The 17377-nt window shown below is 36.1% G+C and overlaps 1 protein-coding gene across 4 annotated transcripts in view; it reads left to right on the top strand.

The window, feature by feature from the left end:
• grid1.L (glutamate receptor, ionotropic, delta 1 L homeolog) overlaps nucleotides 1–17377 on the top strand; it is a 571429-nt gene that overhangs the window by 185792 nt on the left and 368260 nt on the right. The window lies entirely within an intron of this gene.

The raw sequence follows: 17377 nt of genomic DNA, 5'->3' as shown, positions 1-17377 counted from the left end.
AAAACCATCGCAAAAGCTCTGTGTTATGCGCAATATCACGCAAATATATTAGCGATCACGCTTGTGATGGCGCAGACAACCTTTTGCGTCCACTTATGCGCTGCGCTGCTTTAATAAATGAGCCCCACTGTTAAGTTTTATAGAATGTTGATATAGAACTGATACTGTTTACTAAGAAAATATAATCAATAGAAGTGCATATAATGATTTTTGTTCATTCTGGTTTCCCAAGTGTATCTGAAGAGACATTTTTCCAACTACAATATCCGACTACTACATGACATGTTACATTGTAGAATGTCAGTGTTTCTATGAGACCTTGCTGTGTGAACACCTACATTAAAAGTGTGACCTGCTCCATACAGATTCAGATGCTATTACCCCTCACGTAGTATTTTTTTCTCATATCTTTCATCCTGTGGGTAGGATTGAATATTAATAGATTATTAATAACCTGCTAAATACATAGTAACATAAAATTACCTTTTAAGTCTACATATAACCTACCTGACAAAAAAACCATTTGAAGCCTCTGACTCCAAGATGGCAATCAGACCAGTCCCTGGCTCTACTTGCACTATGAGCTATCTTTCATAACCCTGTATTCACTCAATTGTTAAAAAGCCTTTCAACTCCTTCTAAAAGTTATCTAATGTATTAGCCATTAAGGCAGTTGACGGATAAATGTTTAAAAATGAAAATCTAAAAAGGTCAGTGACAAAATCAAAAATAGTAAAATAATATTATAGTAGTTAACATATAAAATACTTAGCATGCACTGGTAAAAGATGTGTGTTTGCTTCAGAAAGACTATTAGTGATGAGTGAATCTCTCCCATTTTGCTTTGCCAAAATATTTGCGGAACAGCAAAAAATTTGCGAAATACATTGAAGTCAAGGGAAGTCCAAATTATTTTTACACACAACATTTTTTTTACGTGCACAATAATTTTTTTCACTTGAAATGCATTAAAGTCAATGGGTATTTTTTTCTTATGGCGACTTTTTTTGTCTAAATTTATTAAAGTCAATGGGCTTTTTTCTTATGGGTGTTTTCAGTCTTGACCACTTTTTGCCGCAGTGGATTTTTGCCGCAGTTTCAACAAAAAGTTTGCACATGCCAAAAAGCGGAATTTAATTTAGATTTTCCAAATTTTGCACCATTTTTTTTACCGGTGCTCTGATAAAACATCAATCGGGGGTTTTATTATATCTCCATATGGTTATTAACTCACTTACAGTATGTCTCCTGTATAAAACTTCCCATACAATTACACATGTTTTGCAACAACTGCCCGAACTCAATACCAGTAAGGGCTTTCATTACCTGCTGTCTTGATTTGTCTGTAAGCAGTTTTTGGCTATCCTCAGAGGAAACAGAATTCTAATAACTCTACTGTTTCAGGTATCTTTATTAAGCATTTGAACCATCCTCTATCACTGATGGTTTAATGCATCAAGATGAAGGAATATTTATAGCAATTTAAGACCATGTGATGGTCCCTAGGATTCTGATTGTTTCCTTAAACGCAAAGGCATTTTAGAAAAAAACTGTTTGGAGTTCACAATAACTCAGACGATGTGGCCAAATGAAAATTAATGCCCATACATCTCTAGTGTCACTATGAGGAACAGTATAATTACTGGCTCAAACAGTTGCAAAGTCTCTTCAAGTCTGCTTCAAGGAGAGTGTGTGCATATGTGTGTCCAGCAATCAGTAATGTACTTTTAGGCTCAAACAGTTGCAAAGTCTTTTTTTGACCACAGGCACAAGAGCTGTTGGTGAGTCTGATGTCATCAGTACCGGTGGCTCATCACTGGAGAGTGCCTGGAATATAGGAGCAAGATGCACAGTGACAGCAATAAAACAAATTTTATTGACATGATGTTAACATGTTTTCCTTGGTTATTGTCCTGGATTATGATCTTCACCTGAAGGGGCTCTAACTGCCTTAGCATTGGATACTGAGGTCCCTGGGACTTAGGTAGTGCAGGTAAAAGAGTCTTTATTATGTCCTGCAATTCGCACACTTACACGACTGGTTGAAGCTGAGTGCTCTTACAGCGTGATTGGTGAATCCAGTTGGACTTTCATTCCACTTTCACTGCAGCATCTGTATTGAGAAGCACTTGAAGTGGTCCATCCCAGCTCAGCCAAAGTGCCTTTTGATGAGTACCCAATTTCTTGGAACAAGGCTATGTGATCCTGTAACATCTGCTGGATCTGGTAATGAAGAATACATTCGCGAATGCAATTTGGTGAGTTCCTTATGCAACATATTGAATCAAACTTCCATAGTTCATGCACTGAAGATACAACAGGAAGAAAGTATTTTGAGCCATGCCTGCTGAACTCTAAAAAAAATAAAAAATATCCCTTGTGGTATGAGCTTAACTTTTGGTTTGAGCTTAATTTTTAAGTTTGGTTTCTGCACACACTTTGCTGAGTCTATTTTTAATGATGCGGGAGGGGGGAACTGGGTATTTTTGAGTTAAGAGAATCCTACAGATTGAACAGAGATACAGTATATATTAGAGATACATTCCACAATCGTGGAAATAAAACAGTTAGCAGTAGACAACATTTTATTTTTTTAAGCTATAACATTTCTGCCATTTGGATATTTACTTTTCTATATCACTAGGTTTCTGTGGGTTGGTCTTCACCTTACCCTCACGTGCCAAGTAAGGTGGAGGTACTTCTGCTAGGTGTAAATCACCATTAAGTCAACATCCCCCACTGGTCATCATATAATAGTTATGATTTATTAATAAGGTTTCTAGAAACCGCACCTTGGGTATGTCAAAGATTCCACAGGCTGGCTCGGGTCATTAGTTGCTCGCATTGTAATTTTCTGTCAAGCGGATACATTTTTTTTTTATAGCTCCCGTTTATGGAACATGTTAGTAATTGGGGCCATTTTCATCATACTTAACATTAATCTTATTAGTTCCAACTTTGACCCGAAACATACTGTATACCACTTTCTAACAGTAACCTTACTACTATTCATACAATCAACCACCTTTGATTTGTTTTCCCATGTCTCTTTCCCTTGGCAAGGATTACTCCTGGGGCTCTTTATTTATTTACTTATATTTAGGGTCTGTGACCCTCCAAGAGCAGACAACAATTCTCATGTCTTCAACAACTCTTTTCTCTTATATTTCTTTTTCTCTTATTTCTCATATTTCTTATTTCATTTATATCACTAACGGGGTACCGCCCCAGCTAGTGGCTACAACAGTTGTACAAGGTTAATACAAGAATACAAAAAGCAAAACCAATTCAAGGCTTTCTACTACATGTCAGAACGGGGCAATGATGATTGCTGTTTTGGGTCACACTTCTATGAGGACCTTGTTTTTGTTTGTGGCAAATTGCCATGATCAATAACATGCAATCTCCCCCTTCTGCAACTTATCTCTTAACACTATAAAATGAAGAAGCTTAGTCCAGTGTTCCCAACCAAATCTTCATTAAATAAAACTTTCCAAAAATAAATTTCTCTAGGTCACATGTGAACACTTTTCCTGACCACCTCCTAATGCATTATTATTTTTTCATATCAAAACCTCACAGTAAATGTATAATGTCATATACAGACTAAAACGGTACAGTTTTAAAACAAATAGTGGAGAATACAATATTGGAAAATAAATAACTGTTCACTGTGCACATTTCTAACAATTTAGGCAGATATCCATATTAACACCATTTCTATCCCTATCTCTATCCCTATATTTCAATGCTTTTTCTCGAAATTTTGCCTCCATACATATGGCATACACAGTATGACTAGTGATGGGCAAATTTATTCGCCAGGCGCAAATTTGCGTGGTCTGCAACGGTTCCTATGCCTGCATCAAAGTTTTTTGATGCCGGCGCCAATTTGGATGCCAGCAATGATTAACACCCATTGACTTTAATGGGCATCAGCATCAACTTTGACACCTGTACCTATTCGCCAGTGTTAAAATCACTGTTTCGTGAATTTTTCGTGAATTTTGCGGGAAATTCGCAAAATTCGCGTTGAAGTGGGACAAAGTCACACATCACTAAGTATGACATATTGTCAATAGCTAGCATTTTACACTGTATCAACATCATTACAAATAATCATAACACAGACTATGAACTTTTATGAAAACAGGTACACATTTTACAATGAGAAATATTATTGCAGCTTGTTTGTTAGCAGAAAGAAATTTTGTAATCTATGTGAGTGCAGTATGAAGAAGAAACTTTGTAGAAGAAGGAGAGGGAGAAGATGCTCATTTGGAAAGAGGTTAAAGTGGCTGAGAAATGTTACAAGCAATTAGTTAAAAAACAGATATTAGATTCTACACACATTAAAAACCTGAAAGCAAAAGGCAGTGGAAGGAATCTGTTATCTGCATGTAAATTGGATCAGCAGCAAAAGAATCAGAATATGAGAGAGGAGAAAATGCACCTTCTGGAAAAGCACTATTTAATAAAACCTTAATTGCCTGTAGAGCATTACAGGGAATAACCAAGGAATTGCAATTTGTTTCATTGAAAAGTACCACTAACTGGCCAAACCAGATCAGGATTTCTGATCCATATTTTAGTAAGAAAATTCCAGCGTTGTCTATACTGTGAAGCACATCTACCATACTCAAATCCATATAAGCAGCGGGAGACAAAGGGTGCGTAGGTTCAGTAAAAGCAAGCTCATGCAAATCAAACTCTTGGCAGGGTTTGGACTTGAGGTTACCCATAACTACTGCTAACTAATGAAATACAACACTTGAGCTCCTTGAAGTGTGGTCTGTTATCTATATCTTCAACCTTTTTAACTTTTAACTCTTTTGTTTTCTTTACTTGAGCAATTCTATCTCAGTATTTCTGTCTGTTCTATCTCAGTATTTCCGTCTGTTCCATCACACACAGCCAACAGATGGAGAGAACGAAGAAATAGTGGGAATCTGAAATACACAAAGCTGAAGCAAAGCACAGCAGAATAATTGAAGAACTCCACAGACCTCACCTTTGAGAGTCTGGCAAAACTCTTTGCAAGCACCACACTATGTATTTAACTATCTATCTCAAACAACAAGGCGTAAATCACAAGCTAAAGCCAAAAAAATAAATTCAGATACATTTACAATACATCACAACAATACCAGTCTGACACAAGTAATCCTAAAAGCTTCAATTGGTTAAATTCTCTGAAACAAACAACTAGGATTCAGTCTTACCTGGACAGGTTGGAAGTAAAACCAATAGTCAATGCAAAAAATGTAAAAGCTTAGCCAATTTGTGCCCATTTGTTTATAAAACCATCTGCCACCTTATCTAAAGGCATTAGATTTTGCTTTCATTGCACATAGCTTGATTACTGTAACAAAAAAATATATGTTTTAGAAATAGAAAATGGCATGGAAATGAAACAGAGTTCAGAGGTTGGATAGGCCTCAGAGACCTCAGGCTAATTAGGATTCAACAATTGTTTTACCATTAAGGGAGGACTTGACAACGCGATTGGAGTCGACACGTAGCAATGCATCTAAAAGCGCTGCGGTTTCATCCGACAGTCGGATAAATGTAGTTGTTACCTGCGATTTCTCCTTCACTTCCGTTTTCTTTACGCATTGCTAAGCATTAATGTCTCATTGTCCATCCCATTTGTAGAGATAAAAAAGTTTTTTTTTCTGTCTGTTTGCAGATGCTATTAAATTAAATTTTAAATTAAAATTAATTCCTGGGCTATCACTATTTCCATTGTTTAACTCTATGTTCCTGTAATTACTATACAGTCTTTTCTTGAGGTAGTACTTGGAAAATCACATTTGTTGCGTAAACAATGAATGCAATGAAATAAACCATTTATACAGGTATGGGACTTGTTATCCAGAATGCTAGGGACCTGGGGTTTTCTAGATTAGGGTTATTTTCCTATTTTGGAATGAAAAGCATAAATCCAGTCGGAATGTTTGGCCACCAATATGGGGTTATGAAGCTTAGTTGCCATCATGTGCAAGGTACATTTTATTTATTACTAAAAAAGGGAAATCACAGAGTCTATGGGAGATGGGCTTCCCTTAATTTAGAGTTTTCTAGATAGTGTTTTCAGATAATGGATACCTACTTTTGCGATCAACTTCTCACTTAACCAAAGAACAAAGTGAGCATCCATTCATCCAGTTTAAGAAATTCCAACCAAACTGGGTGAACATTAGTTTATATGTAGGACCTTCAAAGAAGCGTCTTAAACAAACTTTTCACTCTATGCTCCTAAAAATGGAAAACCAAACGGGACAATTATTATCAGGTGGATAGGTTGGGTAGACAGAAGATTAAAGTGTGTGGGGATTGTTAAAGACTTGCATTTAAATAGCCCCCTAGGCATTGAACACCTTTTAATGAGATGTGCCTTTGCAATAGTTATAACAGATTCATGATCAGCACAGAATATAGTTAGAATGGTAAATGTGTCTCTAATGCTCTAATCAATTTACAAGTTAAACCACCAAGCAGAAACTCAACATTTCTTATACTGTTATTTATCATTAGCACACACATAACAAGTTCTTCAAATAGAGCAGGTTGCACATGGCTAAAAATTAGTATTGCCTAGGAAATAATTAAAGGGAGGTAGTATTCCCTGCTGTGCCTAATAATGGTATTACAAGTCACCTAGGAGATCTGTGGCTATAGAAGTTAAGATTTTTTTAATCTTAAAAGTCCTTAGAAAACATTTACTAGGAAGCATATTATTTTATTGTATAACCTACCCGGAGATGAACAGAAAAGTTAATGTGATTTTAAAATGGGTCAGTCATTTAACTTTTAATATTTTTAAAGAACAAAAGTCTGAAATACATTTTATGAATCATTATGTATGAACATTACTTTTTTTAAAAAAAAAAAGTTTCAGAATTGTTAGGTTTATTAATTGCTGAAAAATTGTTGTCACAGCATGTGTAAGCTTCTATTGAAATGTCTGACCCCTGCTTGAGTCTCTTCATTGGGACAAGTAAAATAAATAAATAAGTAGAGTCAAACTTTTATTTTTAAATACGTAGAGTGAAGCTTTTATCTAAAATGATCACAAACACCTTAAGCTTTCAGATAAGGCTTCTGGTAAGTTCAAGGGTAAACTTAGTTAGACATTTTTACTCTACACTTGTAAAACACAATGTTCAACATCACTATGATTCCATATGGTAACACACAGCATACTATAGCGTGCTGTCTCTTAAATTGTAAGGCCAAACTCACTTCAGGCTTACTGGTGAGACCAGGAAAAATGTCTAACTTTTTTCAAATGCACCCGTCAGAGTTCAGCTCCAGCGTGCTACACAAACACTGCGATCCCACACAGCCAAGTTCCGTATAGAGCACAAGAAAAATGGAGCACCAAAGGAGCCGATTATTCATCCGTTAAAAAATAGATATTTATTGAAGAATCATTAAAAATCGTAAAGGCATGCCCAGTACATATTGTAGGCTGCCCGCTTTACTTCCTTCAAATGGTTTATATAATCTAATACCTCGTCGTTGCATTTATATAAGATTACACAGTTTTGCATTTCAGTAATATTTTTTTTATTGGAGCCATTGCATAAAACAAATGATCATTTTTGCTATAACACAGATTGTTATTTTTATTACTGATCCATTGGGTTGAGCTTTGATAAGATAGTAAAACTTAATAAAACGGTCTCCCTGTCTTATTAGTATGTAGGGTATACATTTACTTTTCCTTAAGTATGAATTAAACATATAAGTAGTTATTCTGTGTCGAGGGATGTATTTATCTGAATATTTGTGTTAATTAAATTTGTGTTATTTCTGGCCAAATTATCTTGGGAAATTGAAGAATGTTTGTTTGACTTAGCCTACAAATCACATTTGAATACACTAAGGGGCAGATTTACAAAGGGTCGAATATTGAGGGTTAATTAACCCTCGATATTCGACTGCCGAATGTATATCCTTCGAATATCGAAGTTGAAGGATTTAGCGTTATTCCTACGATCGAACGATCGAAGGAATAATCGTTCAATCGAACGATTAAATCCTTTGAATCGAACGATTCGAAGGATTTTAATCCATCGATCGAAGGATTTTCCTTCGATCAGAAAATTGTTAGGAAGCCTATGGGGGACCTTCCCCATAGGCTAACATTGGCCTCGGTAGGTTTTAGGTGGCGAACTAGGTGGTCGAAGTATTTTTTAAAGAGACAGTACTTTGACTATCGAATGGTCGAATAGTCGAACGATTTTTAGTTTGAATCGAAGTCGAAGGTCGAAGTAGCCTATTCGATGGTCGAAGTAGCCATATTCAACCATTCGAAATTCAAAGTATTTTTTCTTCTATTCCTTCACTCGAGCTAAGTAAATGGGCCCCTGTGCCAGGTTCAATTCAGTGAGAAAAAGTTATTTTACGGGTTCCTCGCTTGACAATGGGCAAGATTCATTTTGAGGAGAAAAAAACTTTTCTCCTATTTCAGTTCCAGTTTTTTCCCATAGTCTTTAATAGAGTTTTCACATGAAAAAAACTTGCTTATTATGTTCTAACAAGCTTTAAGATCTGTTTTACTCATTAAGAAAAGTTAAATTAACATCAATCATTTCTGTATAACATAAATTACACAATAGTATGTAAACAGATTAGTGTAATCTTGTTTTTGATGTAGATAGCGATAAAATATAATCCTACAACTGTATTTGCCTAAAAAAATGTATTACAGTCTTCTGTGATGGTTACTTGTGTTTTATAAACATATCCACATAGGGAGAGGTTGGGGCTGGCACAGTGAATTAATTGCATTATGAATTATATTCTGTAAAGGGTGATAAAGGGCATTTGCTCAAAGGCCAGTTACACAGTAAATAGTACAGTAGTTTTATCAGTAGTTTGGGATTATCCTCCTCAACATTATGCAAGTGGTATGCTTTGTTGGAGCAGGAGTTATTCCCAGTCTCACTCATGACTAAAACACTTGTCTTGGCCCCCTTAGATATTTTTAGTTATTTTTGTTGTCTCTGGTGAAGTGGCCCAATTTATATTTTTCTGACACCTCCCCTTTGTATTAACATGCCCTGACACCTCTTTTCCATTGAACAGATTACCATCAGTACCCTGAATTTTATGTAAAATCATCAGGATTACAGTTCTGATTTGCTCACAACCCCACTGCTTCCATTGTATTCTTTTGAGTACATATATATGTCTACGCAATGCAGGCTAACCACATACTGAAATTATAAATTCTGTGTCCTGTGACAAAATTGTCTTCCTTTATGTCTTCCAGTACTGGGCCTTTATAAGGGCACATACAAAGCATTTCATTATTTACCTCTATGTCCTCAGTTTCCTGCAGACTTAAGAAGCCATATACTGTACAAGACAGCATTTAAACTTCACAATGCCCTGTGAACATACAGAATTATATATTGTATTTGTTTAAAATATATTAGTAGTCATTTACCAAGTTCATGGCAGGGAGAAAGTGCAAACAAAAGGCACAAACTGCCATTGTTTGCAAAATTGCTCTATGCATTGCACTTTATACCATGTGCACAGGTTTTTGCAACAAGAACCAGCACTCCTCCATGAATACAGCAGTGCTAGAGTTTGCAGTATTTATTAGGAGTGGGCTGGGGGAAACATGTGCGAAGCAAGTGCAGGACAGGAAACAAAGTGCAAAAAAAATCACCAACAGACATTTTTTTGCATGATTGCACCCTGCATTTCACTTTATGCCATATGTACAGGTCTTTGCACTCCAGAATAGATTACAAGATCCAGCACTCCTCTATGAATGATAGCGGTTGTAAGTGCTGTATTTATTGAAGTGGTCTGGGGGAAACAAGTAGGTGCCAATTTGCATTCCTTAGTGTGGTTGCACTTGCTTTCAAGTAATGTTACAGTATATAACCCCATTGTTTCTTATGGTACCAATAGACTTTAAATAAAAAATACAATTCAGCAAATTTATTGCACAAGTACTACACAGTAAAGGCTTTTCCTAGAAGTTTCTCATGCTATTAGACCGGCCAGCACCTTTGAATTGAACCTTTTTCACTGACAATTACTTTCTCAGCTCAAAATCCTTTTACTGTATTCTTTTTTGTGTTTATTATCATCTGTTTGTTTGTTCCATTCCATTACACCTTAACCTCTTAACTCTGTGCTAGTGTCTAGAGCATCTAATGCAACAACCTAAATGAGATGGAGAAATGCTGCTAAGTGAAATCAGTTGCTTTATCTGTAAATAATCCAAAATGCCCAGACATTTCAGGGACTGAATAAAGTGTTGAGACAGAATGATACGTGGGTGGATTGCACATTGTCTGAGCAAAAGTTTTTGTTCTCTCCCCTGCTGAAAGAAGGACTACATATAGACTTGAAAGGGACCACCATCTATTTTGGTAACATCAAAAGGTTTGCTTTCCTGCTAAGAAATAAAAAGGATTATTAGCCAACATGTATTTCAAGTGCTTTACAGACCTTGTTCATCATTCACATCAGTTTCAGTGATAATTGCAATCTAAGGTTGCTATCATATAGCAATGGGTGTCATCAGGAGCTTTTTACCCTTCCTGTATGTTTTTTGGGTATGAAACACAAGTAGACATAGACAGACCCCCATGCAGGTATTGGTCTGATCAATATCTGCAAACTGAGGATTGGAAATTAATTGCTAAATTCTCTGTATTTCCTGAACCATGGTTAATTTTGTTCCCCAATGATGTGCTCTTAAGTGTTAAACATAGGCCTTTATAGGCCACAATTATTAAAATAAGTCATTTGCAAAGTAACACACACACAAAGCTGGCAGTATAGTAGCTGAGCACCTGAATATGATGGGAATTGTAGTTCAGTGTCATGTCGCTTCTATTTTGCAGGATGCTGTAACAGTGAAATAAAAATGCATTAAATAATAAAGTGAATTGGGACAGCAGCCAAGTTCTTTGTGAAACAAGCAGATTTAAGACTAATAAATTATAGGCTACTAGATCACACAAAATCATTTTATACTTAAAATTTGACATTCAGCACCCAGTTGTTTATGTAATAATTACAATTGTGTTCAACAACATCAGCCAAAATCCTAAGTAAAAATGTTTATCAAAGTCCTAAATTACTATCTTTCATAACTTTAAAAGCATCACACCCTTGGAAATGTTTTTGCATTTTTTATTTATCAAACTGGTAGATACATACTGTATAAACCTTTAATCTGCCTAGTCCACACAATGCACTGAATTATTACAGGGTGAACTTTATTACTAGGTAACAGCAATAACCAAATATTACAGATCTTCCTGAAGTCTGGCTGCTCCATTTGGAACATCTCAAGTAGACTATGGTGCAGCATGTATTTTTCAGATACCATCATACCACATGATAGAACATGCAATGAACCAACATTCATGCTAATGATCTTGTATGTTACTGTGAATCAGGCAGGAGTTGTGGCTAGCATTGCAGAGCAGGGAGGGCATCAATTCAGGTGTGTCAATAAAGTAATCAGCAAACAATTCACTTTGTGCAAGTCAGTAGCATGTATCAACACACCCCACAGTTGGGACCCTGGCAATGCCACCACTTCCAAGTGGAAGGGGAAGAAGTGCATAAGTTAGGGATGTGGTGCTACAAAGGAAGACACGTGAAAACCTTCTCTAAAATATAGTTAGTGTGGAAGCTTTCCTGATGGAAGAGTATTTCACAGGTGCAGGGCAAAACAAAAAATATATATTTTTTTATGTGTGACTCTGCTCTTGGGTAAACTGTATGATCAATATATTTTAGGAACTAGGAGAGCAGATATGTGGGCAGCTATATACAGTGGTCAAAGGAATGAAGGACAGGACCACTTAACCAGGAGTTAAGAGGATGACTTTAGTAATGAAGGAAAAGAAAGAGATTTAGAGGTTTTTTTTGCATTAGCCACAATAATTCAAGCTACAGTATATTTATTCAGTAGAATGATTTACCATACCTGAGTAAATAGCCATAAAAGTTCTCTCTGCTTAAGATAGCAGCTGCCATATCAATTCTGTGTTACTAACTTCCTGTTGACTCTGTTCAGATTACATGAGGGAGAAGGGGTGGGGAGAGAGGGAAGCTGTGCAGACTTCTGAGAAGAATAGGAAGAATGGAATGCTGTGGTTATTTCACAGAGGACTCAGCGCAACAGCACTGTGAGTGTTTATGAGTGCATTTACATAGACCTTTCTGATAAAGCTTACTTAGTTTTAACCTTTCCTTCTCCTTCTAACATGAAGATAAATTACAAATGTAGTTTTAATTTATTTGATAGATAGGATACAATTAAAGTTTACTAGCTTCAAGGATCGAAAAGTGATAATGTACTTTCCTATTCTTGAGGAAATTCAAACAAAATTATTCCTAGCAATGCTTGTTATAGATTTGTCTATGTCTATCAAATATCCTTCTTGGTAGAATTGATCTAATTTATTACAAGTGACAGGAACTTTTGAGTTGCATGAGAAACACAAAACCAGCAATTACTCTTAACTAGACACATCGCTTGGCAATTGATTAGCAATATATGCATTAAGCAATAGGTTCTTCAGCACAGACACATGCATTCCTCAAGAAGTCATTAAACTCAGTACAGATTTTCCTTCTATATATCCGCAATCTGAAAAGATAAAAAAAACAACATTAAGACATAAAGCTAAAGTATGACTTGCTTACAGAATGCGGGTTGTATATTTTGACAGAGAAGTTGTATACTAATAAAGGCAGAAGTGTAGTTGCCTGTAAGAGCCAGTTGGTAATTAGATGTTATCAGTCAAATACTATTTAGTAAATGAAAGCAAGAGAGAAATAAAGTGCAATAGTCCTCATAGTAATAAATCAGATATTTGCTTTAATTTTCTACTTAGGTAGTTGATTGATCAAAACCACACACTAACTGGTTGCTAAGATCAATTGCATAGTGCATTTTAGCACATATTTTAATAAGTGAGCTTTACTGCATTTGACTTAATCTTAACTTAACATGAAAACTTTTCAACAATAATGGAATAGTGCAAGCTAAATTGGCCACTTTAGATGGATGTTCTGCTCATTTCTATTGAGAAGTCCAGTACTTTTAAAAAAAAAAAACTAACGAGGAATCATATTGTAAGTGTTGTTGTGCAGAGGAGAAGGATATTTTGCTCATGTTTAAGAGAAAATAAATGGAAAGCATAAAATACCTATAAACAAGCTATATTTTTTCCTTCTGTTTTATTTTTGTCTCAAGCATGGTCTCTGGGATATTAAGCAGCTTTTGTTTTTTACTTGCCTCTTCGCAGATGTTACCCAAAGCCCATTCCACTGTGTTAGTAAGATGAAATTTACATTTCTAACAACGTTCTTTCTATTTTCAGCTGGGATTGCAAAAATGCACTTATGCCATTCCACGCAGACCAACTGAGATTTATCATAAACAGATATAGTCACCACAGGAACATTAAAAACATCTTTATTAATGTTATAATGAACACAAACATGTTGAAAATGCCACACATATAGGAAATGGATCCTTACTTAAAGGGGGAAAATCACAAAAATGAAAATTTAATATAAGCTTTATCATACTGAAATAAGAAACTTTCTGGAAAAAAATCTGCAATAAATTTAAATTTCTGTACTAATCTTTCTGAAATAGTCGTTTATCTTCACTATTCTTCTTCTAAGCATCTGTCTTCATTCTCTCTTCATGCAGAAGTTGGGTGTCAGATTTTGATTGACATTCAGTTCTAATATATCTTTTAGTGAAGCTCCCTTTCCTAGCAGATGTACAGTATTAGAGCTAACTCAAATTAGTGAGTCCAGCACAAACAAAATCTAAAAAAATAACTCACTTTAGCACAAATACTGCAGGTAGAGAGACGGTATTTCTGGTGATTTTAAAAGAGTGAGCTCTAATGTATCCTCTAGGGCAAAATGAAAACCCCCAAATGCTGTTTTAGACATTACTGCCATTCAAAATCAGATTCTCCACTCCTGCATGAAGAGTAAATGAAGAGAGACAGATGCTGAGAGAAGGACGTAATTTCTCTTTTTTCAGAGGGGGGGGGGGGGGGGTAGTAAAACAGGAGTTGAAAGGGGATGAAAAAAAAAAGAAGCCTGCATATACCACAGATTTATATATACATATATTTTGGCATGTTACAACAAATTATTTTCTTTTGTGTAATATCATAAGTATCCTCAGATGTATACAGTATATACAGTAGAGATGTCTGTTGGAATTACAGAGAACAGTAATTAGAATAAAGTGTATTTTTATATGAAACCATGCAATTATAAAGTACATTCTATATAATTAGTTTTAACATCTCCACAGGGAACATTGCTATATCAAGTTTTTAAGATTAAGGCACGTGTTGCTTATGTTAAATCTTGTTGTGTTGCTTCTCCAAAAACAACACAGTTTAATTTCTGTGCACAGTCAATAATAATACAGTACTTTAAAGTGAAAGCCATGTTTACAGTGAGAGGTCAAATGAATGTGAACAATTCTTTCAGTGCAGTCTCGGTTTTCCCCAAGCAGTTTATATTTCCAGTGTATGCACACTTTGTATGAATTGACCCAACAGCAGTGTAGTCAATGTGAACTCCAAATGTAACATACATTGTTTAATGTAAGCTCTGTGAATGGACTTTGAACTAAACAGGGCAAACAGAAGTTTAAACTGCTTTCAGTTTTCAACTTTCTGGTCTTTAAAGGGATACTTTTAAAGATCAGTTTATAGTGCTGCTCCAGCACTGAAATCCATTTTTCAAAAGAGCAAACTCATTTTTTGATATTTAATTTTGAAATCTGACATGGGGCTAGATATATTGTCAGGTTCCCAGGAGCCCTCAGTCATGTGACTTATGCTCTGATAATCTTCAGTTACTCTTTATTGCTGTACTGCAAATTTGAGAGAGATATACAATAAAAATCCTGACAGATTACTTTTAAGAGCTGTAATAGGAGGAGATGGTAGTTAATGTGATTATGAATGCATAGATAACCCCCTGCATAATACTTTTCTATACAACAAAACAGAGCTCATTATCTCCTTAAATGGGGCACAATTATTATAGGGGGAGTAAGCGTTAATGCAAAAGAATACATTTTCAGTATAATTTCTGTATATTTTGTTCCTATTAAAAAAAGTGTATACATGTTGAAATGTTCAATTCATGGGGATACCAATTCAATTCATGGGGATACCAAATGATAGGGCACCCCCAAGGTTTGCAATAAATTACCAGATGCCCTGGATCTTTTTCCTTCCTTCTTCCTTCAAACAGGGCGCGCATGTACAGTAAAAAGTCAGACTTTAACAAAGGAACCATTTTTATTCACACTACTGTGCATGTTGGCCACTGAATTTTGAAGAAAGAAGGGAATTAGATAGATCGCTTGCAAGTACCCCAACCCGGTGCAAATGTCTGCTAACAGGAGCATCAGCCTGGGGCATCAGGTAAATCATTACAATCCTTTGGGGTGCTCTAAAATTTGACATTTGGACATTTCCTTCTACTTTAAGTCTTCCATTGCAGCTACATAACTATAGGCCCCATATGAGAGAAAAGCATTAGCTCTAAGGCACCCTTCTGCACCTTGTTTTAAAATAAAAAGCACAAACAGAGAGCACTAAGTGCACAAAGTGCCTACTTCTCTTCAATGTCTTGCTCCCCATGATATCTATATATTTAATCAGTGTAAACAGTTAGAATTATGGGCTTGATTGATGCGATTGATCTATATTGCTGGCTTAATACCTGTCCCAAATAGAGCACAGAAAGTTGTTTTGCTAAAGGAGGTAGACAATTTATATACTGATTGATAACTGTAAGAGGGTGGAAGCGAGAGAGAAAGGAGAGAGTAATTATCAAATAGCTACCGTATATACCCGAGTATAAGCAGAGTTTTTCAGCATCTAAAATGTGCTGAAAAAGTCTACCTCGGCTTATACTCGGGTCAGCAGTACCCGACCCGAGTAGCTGAGATTGCAGTCACTTTTAATCATTCCTATACCAACAGTACACTTGGGGAGAGACTGCAATATCCCACAATGCCCTCTGTTGGTTATATGAAAGAATAACAGTGCGCCCTCTGTTGGTTATATGAAAGAATAACAGTGACTGCAATATCACACAGCGCCATCTGTTGGTTATATGAAAGAATAACAGTGACTGCAATATCACACAGCGCCATCTGTTGGTTGTATGAAAGAATAACAGTGCGCCCTCTGTTGGTTATATGAAAGATTAACAGTGACTGCAATATCACACAGCGCCATCTGTTGGTTGTATGAAAGAATAACAGTGCGGCCTCTGTTGGTTATATTAAAGAATAACAGTGACTGCAATATCACACAGCACCCTCTGTTGGTTATATGAAAGAATAACAGTGCACCCTCTGTTGGTTATATGAAAGAATAACAGTGACTGCAATATCACACAGCACCCTCTGTTGGTTATATGAAAGAATAACAGTGACTGCAATATCACACAGCACCATCTGTTGGTTATATGTAAGAATAACAGTGACTGCAATATCACACAGTGCCCTCTGCACATGGTAGTGGGACAGTGGGACAATGCACACAGTAATCCGTTTGGCAATTCTCTGTCACCATCAACTTTGCAAAGAAGTCCGGTTGATCGCTGGGGGGGTCGCTTTGGCAGAATGTGCGCTGCTGGGAGACAGGGCTGTAATTGTGTCTAGGCTTATACTAGAGTCAATAAGTTTTCCCAGTTTTCGTAGGTAAAATTAGGTACCTCGGCTTATACTCAGGTCGGCTTATACTCGAGTATATACGGTATGTGTTTTAGTTTGAAGTTAATAAACTAAGTTTCACTTCCTCCAGCTTATACCATGTGCTTAACCACAACTCTTTACGTTACATCCTGGAACTTTAATGTTATATATAGGATACCACTGCAACAGTATATTTAGTGATACAATTCTTTGCTGAAAATGAATGAACTGCAGAAAGCCCTGTAACCACCCTGATTGCATGAACTCCATTATGTATTCATAAGCAGTGTATCTGGATTCCAACTGAACCATTTTCTATTCGATAATTGGCAACAGGAGATTAGGTGTTTGGCATATCTTCTATATCATGATCTCTGGCCTGCTGTTTTCTCTCATTTTGAGGGACATCTTCTTATGTCTTTAAGATTGATCTCTCTGTATGACCAGATGGGGAGTTGATACTTGGCTTTGTGTCTTCAGGCTTCTTGCTGCTAAGTGTCCTGTCTACATTTTCTGCAAACACATTTGTCTTCTATGTGTGCACAGTGCCCATATAACAAAACAAATAAATTGGCTTAGGAAATGTTGAATTTGAAAATACAATTTTTTTAATTGACATAAATA

This window comes from Xenopus laevis, chromosome 7L (assembly GCF_017654675.1).
Source record: "Xenopus laevis strain J_2021 chromosome 7L, Xenopus_laevis_v10.1, whole genome shotgun sequence".
Lineage (NCBI taxonomy): Eukaryota > Metazoa > Chordata > Amphibia > Anura > Pipidae > Xenopus > Xenopus laevis.
This window is presented reverse-complemented; position numbering and strand designations above follow the sequence as displayed.